Raw genomic sequence first — 13,126 nt, forward strand, 5'->3', positions numbered from 1 at the left:
TGCTCCTAGCTGGTTATAAAGTCAACATAAAGTGAGCTATAATGCTCTGTTCTGTGTTTCATTAAGTTGGCTGAAGGCAAGATAATGATTGATATTTTAGTCACTGTAAGACTAAAACTTTCCAACTTTAAACGTGCTATTAATTTCCTTTTAATTCTTTTGTTGTGTGTGTGTTGTGTTGTCAACACTCATTAACCGACTTACATTTTTATGTAACAAAGCATCAGAACACTGATATAACTCTACAGCATGAATTGTGTTCTTGGGTTCCTGTATAAAGCAGTACCTTTGCTTTGCTCAACAGACTGTAAGAAGGTATGACGGACTGCTCCTGCACCACCTGTTGGAGAATCTGAGTCATAATGCAGTAGAAGTAGGGATTTTATTTTTTTTTTCTTTTCCCTATAAACTATGTTAATACTAAATCTACAGAGAGAGGCTAGCTTTTTTGCCTTGAAAGATTGTTATTTAAAGGACATAGGACCATTTCTTTAATGTTAGATATCTGGATAGAAGAGACACTATGAAATTCCACTCACAGAACCTGCAGAAACTTCTTCAACCATTGTAGTACAAGCTTTATATTAGATCCCCTCTCAGTCCCTTGAGAGCTGTACATATCCTGCACACATCCTTGCGATCACAATGATGTGACTTACAGGGCATCCAGCCATATTCTAGCAGGCTACTGGTAAGGTGTTCCATTTTGTACTGCTTTCCTCTTTTCCCTCTTCCTCCTTAACAGTAACATTAGATTCAGACTGAAAAACAAATGTTGTAAATGGAAATAGGCATTGACTGGTGAAGCAGTGAAGAACAAGACTGTGTATGATGGTCTGCTATATATTCCTCAGACAACTAAAATTCAGCCTAGATTTTCCACCTTGTCTTTGTTAAAGAGGTGGTCTCTTTCCATTTGCAAAGAACTGTGCAATTTGTATAAAATATCTTGCATGCCTATGTGTGAGACAATATAGTCCATTGTACTGCCTGATTTTTTTTAAAACTTGTGAATATTTTCTTCTTAAACTAAACAAAAAGTTTTTGTGGAACAGAGAGAGGTCTTTAAAGCAAAATTAAAATAAAAATACTGTTCCTTTTATTATAGTACTTATTATAGTAACTATTAGTAACTAGTGTAACAATTATTACAGAAATTTTGTTACCACATAAATATACAGAGATTATATCATATTAGATCTTTCCTTTATTCATTCAAATTTTGATGAAACATTCAGAAAATTTCTCTCTTCTCTGAAGGCATAAATGGGCAAAAAACCCATGATACTGTGAAACCATTGCTTTAAACACTGAAAATGCTATGGAAACTTTTTTGTCTTAGGGGCTTCGGTTCAACCATGTGGCTACATTTGTAGTACTTGAATCATCATATGAAATTAACAATTATGAGCTACGTAAAAATATACCCGCGTTATTGCCCTTAAAGATCATCTGGACTGAAAGTGCAGACTGGGAAAGTAATTTAGGTGCCTGACTGAGTCAGGAAATGAGTGTCAGCAGGGTCCAGCAAGCCTCTTAGTTTGAGGACTGGAGAATCAAGCTTTCAGAGCTCCCCCTGCTACACCTTGATACAGTTCGGATGCAATGTTAGTGCCTACTGTTGCAGTACATAATTCTGGCTTCGGTTCAGCTGGAGTCAAGAAATTACACTAAATGTTGTCCATATCCTGTGAAGCAGTATGTTGGCTTAAGGTACAATTAATCTGTCTCAAGATCATTTAGATCTTGAGCTGATGTCTTGATTTTAAATCAGCAGTAAGGAAGCAGCATGACTCTACAACCTTGTAGTTAGATCTGTCATCAGGAGATAAAGTTATAGGTCTTGATCAAAGGAGTGTTTTTATATTTAATGAGTAAACACTGTAATAATCCCAGAAGCAGGAAATTCATCCTAACCCCTGAGCTGAGCGCTTCAACATGAGGTTTCTGAGTCAAACACACATATACGTATACATGACTTCATTTTCTTCTCCTAATCTGCTTCTTCTTCCCCACACCTCTATCCTGCCACTGCCCCTCAACTCTTTTCCACAGAAAAAAGCTGCAAAAATAAGATGAGAAAAAACTTTATCCCACCTTGTTGATGAGCACTTTAATGATTATCACATAAACCTCATGACATAATACCACCCTTATGATGTCATGCAGGTGTTCAAAGAGTTCCTTTGCATCTGATGGTGAGGCTGCCAAGCTATGAATTGCCAGTGGGAAGAAGCACCACAGAATACCAATAAAACAGAGGGGTAAGATTAAAGACATATTCAGTGTTTAATAGCCAGCTCTCTGTTATTTCTGACTCATCCTGCCATTATCTCAGTTCTCTTACATTGACAGCTAGGTTGTGTAATTGAAAAACTAACAAGGAAAGACCCATAACTTTAAATTTCTTGTTGCAAAGCTAATTTTTTGGATGCCCATTATTATATTCTTATATATATATTTGTTTATGTAATGAGAATTCTCTTATTTGGAGAAATACATTTAATAGGACAGGGCAGATGGGAATATATTTTACTATTTTCTTTTTTCATCTTTCCTGTAGGTTAAAAATGAGGATATAAATTTCACTGTGTGGGTTTTGATATATAAATCTATGTTTGAGGTCTTCATCCTTGTCTACCTATATAGTCAATAAAGATATGGTCAGTATAGTTAGTGCAGTCAAGGGCATGATTCTTCTTATACTAAAGTAGATATCTAAACCAAACTAAATGAACCATAACCTCAAAGTGCCTTTTTTCTTTTTTCTTGTCTATAAAGGAAGTCAGCCTACTGTGACTTATATCCAGACATCTATTTTGTAGTCATCTAAAGTTTGACTAGTGTAATCACACTCACAATATTTGAGTAGCTAAACTTACATGAGTTTAATCCTGTTTCTGCTTTTTCCATTCAATATTCTTGAGTATTCCTTTCTAATTTTTCACTCTATTAGGTAATAGCTATGGAATGAGATAGGAATAGGACTAATGGACCAGAAATCAGAGTAACTAAAGCTGTAGAAGACAGAGGAATATGTGTAGATTTGTCATATGGCCTATTTAATAATAAGCAGATTACTTTCAGATAGCTAAATCTTAAGATTTAAAAATGAGATTCTAAAAGTTGGAGTTAAAAACTTGTAAAAAAACTTGTAAAAAAAAAAAAACCAAACCAGAAATATTCCAGAGAAAACAGATCTGTAAAGCTGTCAACACAAGCCAAAAAGGGAAAGCACTGCAGGTATATAAACATGCCAGTAGAAACCTTAGAGACTTCTCTCATTTGGGGTTCTGTCTAGTAAGAATCTGAGTTCCACGTGGTGAACACCCACGCAGCCAATATGATACCTCTTCCTTTACTTGCATGAAAGATTCTTCTATTGAAGAAAAAAAGTCAGTTAAATCTAGTCTCAAAATAGAACTATTATTACTGTACATTTCTTATTACAAACTTAATAGAACTTTGTAAATGAAGTGCTGTTTAATTCTCTCTCATCATTGTACGATTCTTTGCAAGGTAAGGGGTAAAAAGCTGTTTTAAGCAGAACACAATAAACCTGAGAATGTTCAATTAAACTTTTATTTTATCTAAATATTAAAATCTACTTTTTTGTTCTCTGTAATGTGTTCTTAATACTATAGAAGAATAATAATTATCTGTAAGGGGCTGCTATATTTCTGGGTCTGTCTCAGGCCCTGAAATATTGCAGCCAGTCAAGAGGTATCAGGAAATGGCTTCTTCTCATCGTGCATTACATCATCATGAATTATTAATTGTTATTATTAAAACATTGATCTTGTGCCTATGCAGTGTGTGCTAAGAGACTGGATATAAGTAATCTTAAGAAAATATTAGCATGAAGGCATTATTTTCAGCTACCTTCCTCTCTGTAATCCTTTTAACCACATATCAATCAATCACTCTGATTAACCATGTTCCAAAACAAGAAATAAGAGAGTGGAAATATGGATGACCTGTCTGGTGCAACTTTACAGATCAAATGATTTTGAGATCATTCCATTAGTGATGACTGCAGCCTTGGGCAAATTAAAAAAAAAAAAACAAAAAAACAACAACCAGTAAACAAAGAACAAAGAGAAAAAAAAAAGTTGTCCTTGAAGTTAAGTTCTGCTCATACTTTGAAAAAATTTCTCTGTTCAGTTTGGTGTAATGCCTTTTTTCTGTAGCAAGTAAAATAGCTCCTGATGAGCTACAGATCTTCCATTTGTTAACAATACTTATTAAATTAAGAGTTTAGATCAGGAATAATAATTTTACATGAAAATGCCTACAGCCAAACTGCCAAAGCTTTTGCTATGATCTTGCAATCACAGTCGATTAGCCATAATCGGCCTGTAACTTTAACAACAAAGGAGATCATTTGCTGAATCATACAGATACTAAACAATTTGCATAAAGATGAGAAAATGTTCTTTAACTTATGGAGTATTGAATAACTTTTCTAAAGACTGTTTAGTTTTTCATAATATTAGAAAACTACTGTTTTCTTTCCTCAGGTTTTACTGTTGAATATAATGTATTTTTTACTAAGTAATGCAAACTTAGTTATAGAGAAGTAAAATAGGAAGTCAGGCTACAAAATATGTAAACTATGTGATGCTTTTTTTTCCAAAGTAAGGTATTCTATGTGCAAGATGAAATGAAGATGACTTTCCTCCCCAAGCTTAACCAAACAGCTCATCAAGATTCCATTTTGCCTCTTACAGACAAGAACAAGAAATTAAAATAAATCTAATATATACTTGAAAGTTGTTGTTTTTATAAAGGTTTGAAGATAGAACTTTGGATACAAGAAAGCAAAGAGAATGGCTGTCATATTTTTGCACGACGTGCCTAGAGGACATTTAAGAAATGACATTTACCACTGAAACTAGATACTGGCAGCACATGGAAAACAACAGGAGGACAGAAGAAAAATGACACTTATCCTTATTCCTAATTGGTAAGGCACTCATATAAGAAGTAGAAGATCTGGATTCTGCTTCTTGCAATTTTTAAGAAGTCTAATACTTATGTAATGCAAAAATGTACATAAACATATGTATATTTCCTGCATTTGTTCCTATCATTCTCATAGGAACAAAAGTGTAAAGATAACCTTTGTATTAATATAATGCCGCTGCTTTGTTTTTTTTTAAGCTAGTCTTTCAAAATAACTTTGAATAGCTGGAAGTTTTTTGTTGTTTTTTTTTTTTTTAATTAAGATATACAGACCACCAAAATATAGAAAGAATTTGTTCGAGCCATCTTTCCCTTCATTAACAGCATCTTCAGTTATTCTTTGCTTCTGTATTACTGAAGATATTGTACACATAAGTGAGCCTGTAAAGTTACTTTGGTCCTGGAGTCCACCAACAGCAAGATTCAATTTGTCTTTGACCTTGAAGTTGTAACTATGTGTTCTCAATGCTGTATGTGATTTAGAGCACAGCACTTAGACAAGTCCTACAGATCACATAACATCTCGGGAAATTACTTTCTAAAAATTTTAAAAGAAAGAAAAAATAAGTGGCTAAAATTCAATCTAACACCTCTTCCACCTACTTCTGAATATTTTTTTCCAAATAACATTCCAAAAACCTGCATACAATGAGATAGTAAAAAAGGGAAAACCAGAAGTGGTTTAGAAAAGATTTAAGTTGTTTAGTTAACTTGAAAATTGAATTTTGTACTTTTTAAAGTCATTATGACTGCTAATATAACAACACCTTCACTAAACTCCTTCAACTAGTTCATTTTCAGTAACAATTCAATCTTCTGAGGTGTTTAGGGAAAACTTTAAAACCTTGGGATTCAAAATCCAAGACTTTTGTTGGGGCTATGTAAATAATAACTATGTTATACCTAATGCCTAAAATGTTTACAGATACACCAATTTATTCATTGGTATCAGGTAAAATGCAAAGATTAACGTTGACTTTATGGATTCTAATGAGAATATATAAACTTTATATTGTAAAAATTAACAGTAAGATCTCTGTGCAACGTCACTCATTGCTGTACTTAAATTAATGAATGATAACATATCTGGACTTTAGGAAAAAAACTTTGACTTATGCAGGAAATGAGCAAGCAGGATTCCATGGGAGACAGCTCTGAAGGAGCTTGGAAAGCTGGTAAGTCTTTAGGGACAGCATCCTCCAAGAACAAGAATGGTCCATACCAACCCTCAGAAAATTCAAGTAGACATATCAAGGGAACATCTTGCACATGACTAAGCATCAACGCAAAAAATCCCAGTATATAGAAGGTGAAAGCAGAGACAGGTTATAAAGCAGGAATTCAGAAATGTTGCTTGGGCACATAGAAAAGCAAAAGCTCAACTGGAGCTAACACTTGCAAGCGATGTCAAAGTCCAAAAAGAAGCTCATCAGTGGCTACATTAGTAGTAAAAGGCTGGACGTCTGGAAAAGGAAAATGTGCTATCATTGCTGAATGGAGCAGGTGGCGGTGACAATGGAGACAGATGAAGCTGAGCTACTCTATGCTTCCTTTGGCTCAGTATGTGCTTTCATCAAACCTGCATATGGCAGCAAACTGGGGAGACCAATCGATACACTGGAGAGAAGGGCTGCCATCCAGAGGGACCTGGACAGGCTGGAGGTATGGGAAATTCCTGAAATTCAACAAGGACAAATGCAAAATCCTGTCCCCAGGAAGGAAGACTCTGGCAGCGATACAGTCTGGGGACTGATGGGCTGGGTAGCAGGGCTGGGGAAAAAGCCCTGTGGGCCCCGGAGTACAGCAAGCAGTATACCCAGGTAGTAGAGACAACCAACAGCATCCAAGGCTGCATTAATAGGAGCACAGGCAATTGGTCAAGGGAAAGGATATTTACCCTCTTTTCAGCACCCATTAGACCACAGCTAGATACTACATCCCAGTTTGAGTCCTGCAATACAGGAAAAAAGACCTCAATAAACTGGAGTTAATTCAGCCTATGATGGTTGAGGCTGGAACACTTGCCCTGTGAGCAAAGACTGAAGGACTGGGGCTTGTTCAGCATGGAGAAGAGAAGGTTGCAGACTGACCTAACAGAAGCTCCATGGTGTCTACAGGGAGGTAGGTCATCAAGGGGACAGAGCCAGGGTTTTCACAGTGGTACATGGTGGCCTCACAAGGGACAATGGACATAACTTAAAAGAGCTGAAGTTCAGACTGGATATAATGAAAACGTTTTTCCCCAGGAGTTGAGTAGAACAGTGAAGTGGGTTGGCTAAAGGGACTTTCTGAGGTACCTCCCTACCTAATTGTTCTATAAACCCATGATTCTAAGGAAAACAGAGATTTTTACCTATACAATTATCACAACCTGAATAATCAGAAAACATATGCAAGTGGATAAGATACTCTGCTCTCATGAACTGAAATGTATTTATCAAAAAAACACTGCACAACAAGTAGGCAGAATATATAAACATATATGTAGCATTCTACATTATTTTCACTCTGAAAAGGTGCATTCCTCTATGGATATAAAAGTCCTTGGTGTCTTAACTGAACAGGCTTTTATTTCATCAGCAGATAATGGCTGTACTGCTTATCAACAAAGTCATAGTCAGCTCTTCTTACTGGAAGTTTCAGGCTTCTAAAGCTTAACAATGCAGAATTAAGTTATCTGTTAGCAAAAAGATGTCAGTATGACCAAACTAAGGATACTCTAAAACTCATTGTGGTTTTCATTAAACCTCATTGTATCAGTGGTCAACAAGTGTTTCTAAAAAGGTGATTAAATAGGTTTGGACTTTAGATAATTAGACAATACAGTTGGATTGAATTCCAGTTTATGATTCATAGACATTGCATGTTAGCAATTTTAGCTCTTTGAGGAAATCTTAGAGAAGGTTTTTTGGGTGTTGTCTGCCAGGGAGTAACGAGGCTGGGCTGCCCTTAAAGGCAGGGGAGCCAAGGGTGAGAAGCACCAACTCACTGAGGGGCATAGTCCCACGGTAGCCCACTAGGAGAGCAGGGCTGGGCTGAAGACAATGGCTTGAGGTCAGCTCAGTGCCTGGTGATTGTTAGGCAAAGTCTTCTCTGAGCAAGCAGGCCAATCCAAGAAGTCAAGTCAGCAAGGCAAGTTTAGAGTTAGCAAGAAACAGAGCACAGCACAGCATACCTATGACATAGCTCAGGCAAGGACTGGGCCTAAATGTGGCTCCCAGGCCAATAGGAACAATGTGCATGGACGGAGGCCCAGGGAAGGCATCTGACAGCTCTTCCACAATATATCTGTTTCCATTTCTCACCGATCTTTCTTGCAACTTAGCTATATTTATAGAAGTCTGATACAAGGTGACACAGCTGTACCCTACTAGAGCTGGCCTTCAATACAGGTAGCCAAACCCCCAGAGGAGCAAAGACATATTATAGAGAAAGATGGTTATAGACTGGTCAGGTCAGTTAGAGCCTCTTCGTGCACTCCAGACTGAAATTATTCGAAGAATCTGTAGGTGTGCCTTGTATGTACACAAGAAGGAAGAAAATAACAAATCTTTTAGAGATGCTCAGAAGAATAATAACAATGTCAGTCTAATAATCATGGTTACTTCAGCTTCCATGGAGTAGTAGAAGAGAGATAAGAAATCAAGCAGGACTACTAAAATGAAGATTTCTGGATTTTGGGACCTTTGAGCCCTCAGCCTGGGAATGAATCACCACAACAGGAAAAGCGACTGAAAGCCCTGTTCTTAGATATGAGATTTTTGAGCTCTGAAATATAAAGCCTGCGGGAATCTAGATACCTTGGATGTTCTGCTAAAATATCTTTTCTTATGTTTGATTTCTTCTGCAGTTATGGAGCAATATTCTGGTTTTAGAAGGTTGTTTATTTCACTGAATTTTCTCTGTTCACAAGCTCCAAAGGAAAGAATTAGAAGAGAGATGGATTGGACTGCCAAGGAGTCACAGCTGCTTTTCAAGGAGGTATAATTTGGGTGGGTGGATGAACGTCCACACTCTACTCTTAGGAACTAAAGGCAACATACCTGTCACATGAGGATACCACACACCAAGAAAGAATGAAAGAGCTCAAAGTTGTTTACTTAGACTATCACTGCACTCACTTTAATGTCTACATATTCAAGTAGAATATTGAAGTGAGCCTAGAAAGCAGGAACAATCTTTGAAAAGTTATGGTTTTCTCTATGTTCTCTCTTCTCTAATCCTGGAAAAAAATCCTTTATTAAAAAGATCAGTTATATGTTAAAAATAATTCTTTTGTTTTCATTTATTGTTCTTAAGTTCTTGACACAGAGTTGTGTCACATAATTATGACTGGGCAAATAGTTTACATGGTCCCTGTCTGTTCTGTGAATTAGACAAGCATAATACTTATAATTCTCTGTCAGTGAAATACACTCACATTTATGTCCTCTAAGGCTCTCAGCATACAATGTAGAGTGTGCTTCTGTGTCAGTGTGAACCTTCACTCAAGTCAAGTGGGAATTGCTAACATGAAGTTGAAAGGAGCCTTTGTGGTCCTCACACCTTGGATTAGGAACTCCATTATTTTTCCTGACAGACTCCAACACTTTTTAACCTGCTTATCTGGAATTTCCTAATAATAAGGGTGTAAATCAAACATAAAAGTGATTTGAACACCATAAAACCAAAAATGGTGGTTTTGCTATTCTATTAGTTTCAACAGTTGATGCTAAGATTAAGATAATCCTCTCAGAAAAAAGGTTTTTGGTTAGCTTCAAAGGCTGTGGGCAGCCTGTTGAAACTTTCCAGTATATGCAATACAAAATATAGTTCAGAAAAATGGCTTGCAATTTAATTCTGCTAAGGCTGTACCCAAATTACTGTCAAATCTGTGTTTGCCGTTGATTATGTATTTGTTCATTCCCAGAAAGATAAAACGAACTAGATTTTCGGTGTAGACTTATAAGGTTCTACCAAGCATATTATACAAAATGAGATGGGAAAAACATTGACTTCTAAGAAGATATGCAAAAATTAAGAAAAAAAGATAAGATTATGTCACAGATTTAATATGGAGATATTAGGAAATATTAATATACACTCTGAAGAATGGTCAAAAAGAATATGCAATTTATATAACATTAAGTGGAAAGGTTTATTGATCAGAACAAGGAGGAACAAAACACAAAATAGCTGAATTAGACAGCATGAGCTCCAATAACTTCTATTTAACTAAGTTTAGAATTAAAAAATTGTCGTGGTTTAACCTCAGTCGTCAACTAAGCACCACGCAGCCGCTCGCTCCCTCCCCCCACCCCAGGTGGGATGGGGGAGAGAATTGGAAAAGCACAAGTGAGAAAAACTCGTGGGTTGAGATAAAAACAGTTTAATAATTGAAATAAAATGATAATGATAATAATATGATAATAATAATAATAATAATACACAAAGCAAGTGATGCACAGTACAATTGCTCACCACCCGCCAACCGATGCCCAGCCAGTCCCCAAGCAGCGCCCCCCGGCCAGCTTTCCCCAGTTTATGTACTGAGCATGACGTCACATGGTATGGAATGTCCCTTTGGCCAGTTTGGCTGTGCCCCCTCCCAGCTTCTGGTGCACCTCCAGCCTTCTCAGTTGGTAGAGCATGGGAAGCTGAAAAGTCCTTGGCTAGTGTAAGCATTACCTAGCAACAACTAAAACATCGGTGCCTTATCAACTTTGTTCCCATCCTAAATCCAAAACACAGCATTGTACCAGCTACTAAGAAGGAAATTAACTCTATCCCTGCCAAAACCAGGACAAAAATGTATCTAGCCTTCTCAAATAACTGACATTGGTTTATATGTGTTTAATGCAATGCAATGTGTCAATGACAAAAGGAAACAAACAAATTAACATCCATATCTGCAAATTTAGTGAAATATGGTGGAAGAAGAAGTAGAAGAGTATGCCTTGGCCTGTAAACCATTACCATCTCTTTTACCTTCTATTTGCTAATATTATTAGCTCTTTTCCAGATCACAAATCTGTCTTTGTGATCTGGGCCAATAAGCCTCTCACTCAAGTAAAAAACAAGTATAGCACAAATAAAACCCATCAATCTTCGGGGTGATTTTTACCTCTTAGTAAAGTAAAATTAGGCTTTTTGATTGACATGAAGTCTGTTGGAACAATGCCTGTTGGGTGTGTTATAAAACTTGTATTAAAGCAAATTATTCTTCCAAAATCCAAAATGGACTCTGATTTCTTTTAAAATCTTATTTTCAGGAATTACAAATTATCCATAAATTCTCATAGAAAGTAAATATTTATAGCAGTGATTCTGAAATTAAGTAACTTAAAATATGACAAATAAATAAACATGTCAAATGGTAAATATGCTAAATAAAGTGAAATATGCCAAGTCTGGCCAGGAATAAAAATGTAGAAACATTTTTTCTCTTTTTTTCTTTTTTTTAAATTATTTTGCATTATAACTCTTTTGAAACACTTTTTTTCCAATAGTTAAATACTATTTTTGGTCTCATGAGTCCTTTTTTTCTATTTGATAGTATTTTTACATAGTTCTGAAAATGTGTTAATGAGAAGTCCTCTATTTTCTTGCCAACATAGCTTTAAAATAATCTGCATAATTAGTAGATCTGTGCAAAGGGGTTGATATATAAAGGGCTGATACTATTAAATTCAAATGCAAATATGCATATGCAGGAAATATTTAGTACCTTTGCATATAAGAATAAACGCCTTGTTCGTTGAGTCAGAACTATTACCAAAATCTACCAGCAATGGCACTTAGACATATTTCTAAAGCACTGCATAAACTTTGCCACCCTAAAAAGGGAAAAAAAAATTTCTGAAATCCATAGAAAAAGATTAAAAATGGTCTTATTGCCAAAGCTACTGAAGTGATGCATAATGCACACCCAGTTTTGGATTGTTTTTTGGTTTTTTGGTTGTTGGTTTGGTTTTTTTTTAATTTGTTAGTCTTGTAATTTATATTTATTAGAAAATATACAGCAAAGAACATAAATATGGATGTACCATGTGATGGTGTGCAGACATACCTACATTTATTTGATTTTAATGACCTTTGAAAATCATCTGAAGAATGTATATTGATCTTCATGATAATGTTTTCTGCTGTGTAATATTGCTAACATCCATATTTCATGAGTAAAATTTACGTTGGGAAGAATGATGTCTTTATTTACATTTCCAGTCTTCCGAAGAAAAAGATTGTGCTTCTGTCAGCCTTTGAGGTCAATTTTCTTCTCTGCATATTTTATGATGGTTTATTTTTTTCCAATGTGTTTCCTTCCTCCATTTTGAAATTGATTTAGAAAGGTTGAATGGTGCCTGACTCGTTGAAAACAGGGCTGTGTAGCTAATTTCAATATACACAAATAATTACAACAATTTCAGACATGTCCCATATCTGTCTCCAAACATCCCTGAAATTTCATCAAGAATTAGGCAGTTCAGGAAAGGTCTAAAATTAATAAGATTAATTTTCTAATACCAAATTTTAAGCATCTTTAATTCCAAAGTGAAATCCATGACTTCTACATTTACATACTCAGCATTATAATTATGCAATTTTATCCATATGTGTCTATTTCAAATAATCTCTGCTTACCCAGCGCTATTGAAAGCATCTCAGTTTACCCACCACACTAATAGTGATATATATTGGAAAAACTGAAAGGTGAAAAATAATCCATAATTAAGAATTGTAGCTGTTAGAAATACTAAGTATTCATAAAGTCCACAGTGAGATAAGTAATTTATGAACGCATTGGTTAATCTAAATTTTCATTAATTAATTACTCTAGGGACTCTAGATACTGACAAAATGGAATTCGTCTTCACAACAACTTTTCTCAATTAGAAATTCTCCACCATGACAGATGTCTAAGCGGTAAAAGGTGGTATACCTGGAGCCTGCGAGGATTGTTCCTTAGTGCCAGTGTGGGTTCAGTGTGATGCTTGCAGGAGTGAGAGGGCTGGTGCATCATGAAACTGTATTCCGTCTGCATCTGGGCATATGTTCTCTTGGGAACACCCAGAGTGATGGGAAGAGGAAGAGGAAGGAGAAGAGGAAGACATGAAAGGGCAGGGCAGGGCAGGGAAGGGCAGGGAAGGGAAGGGAAATGAAGGGAAGGGGAAAAGTAGGGAAA

The sequence above is a fragment of the Pygoscelis adeliae genome, unplaced genomic scaffold (genome assembly GCF_000699105.1).
Source record: "Pygoscelis adeliae isolate BGI_AS28 unplaced genomic scaffold, ASM69910v1 Scaffold37, whole genome shotgun sequence".
NCBI classification, from domain to species: Eukaryota; Metazoa; Chordata; class Aves; order Sphenisciformes; family Spheniscidae; genus Pygoscelis; species Pygoscelis adeliae.